The sequence below is a fragment of the Triticum dicoccoides genome, chromosome 1B, assembly GCF_002162155.2.
Source record: "Triticum dicoccoides isolate Atlit2015 ecotype Zavitan chromosome 1B, WEW_v2.0, whole genome shotgun sequence".
Classification (NCBI taxonomy): Eukaryota; Viridiplantae; Streptophyta; class Magnoliopsida; order Poales; family Poaceae; genus Triticum; species Triticum dicoccoides.
The window spans coordinates 580,662,680-580,663,737 of NC_041381.1; positions in this window are offsets into that span (position 1 = coordinate 580,662,680).

Consider the following 1,058-nt stretch of genomic DNA (forward strand, 5'->3'; position numbering starts at 1 on the left):
CTTATAGTACCGGTTGGTCTTACCAACCGGTACTAAAGGGCTCCAGGCCCCTAGAGCTGGCTCGTGCCACGTGGTTTCCCTTTAGCACCGGTTCGTGCTGAACCGGTACTAAAGGGGGGGGGCCTTTAGTGCCCACACTTTAGTGCCAGTTATGGAACTGGCACTAAAGGGCCTTACGAACCGGTGCTATTGCCCGGTTCTGCACTAGTGCATCCTTACCTTCCAAGTCATTGGGATCCTCAGCATCCAAGTTTTTTGCATGGAAGTCCTCACCATCCTTACCTTCCAAGTCATTGGAATCCTCAGCATCCGATTTTTTTGCATGCAAGTCCTCAGCATCCTTACCTTCCTTACCTTGCAATTCTGTAGCATCCCTGCCATATGGGACTTTATCATATGGGGCTTTACGCAAAACTCCAAACAAGACCAAACCATCACATGCTACCCGGTCCGTGACCTGCCAATTTGTCCCTTCGACAATCTGATGCTTTACCTTTGGAAACATCACAGTTGTATAAATATAAGAGGCAACAATCTCCAGAGGGTGTGCATTCAGCTTAGTGAAGGGTATCGTATGTGTTGCTACTGCATCTAATGCTGCTTCATTCTTACGCATTATGGATACACAGTGCTCAACATGCTGCAACAAATCAACAAGCTACATCTTCCTGTTCAGGTGCACATGAAGCCTTGAGTTGGGAGACTCACTCCTCTGATTACTCATCATGCCTAGGATATATCTACCCTTTGTGTACGCAGCAGCCCATTTGTGTCGCAGCTCGTACATCCTGTTAACCCATGACGACCTCTTCCTCGTTGGTTTTATTTTGAACCAAACCTTATAAGCCTCCCATCTTTTCTCAAACTCATCAACATCCCAACGACGGTAAATGAATTCCCTAAATTCCTCAAGCTTTTTCTTGCAGAGGTGCATCACCATATTCTCCTCGATATGCCACGTGCACAAACGATGATCTGTTCCAGACCAGACAGTAGCTATTGCTTTAGCCGAACCGTCCCCATCGGTGATTGCTGAAATGGGTGCCGTCTGGGACATT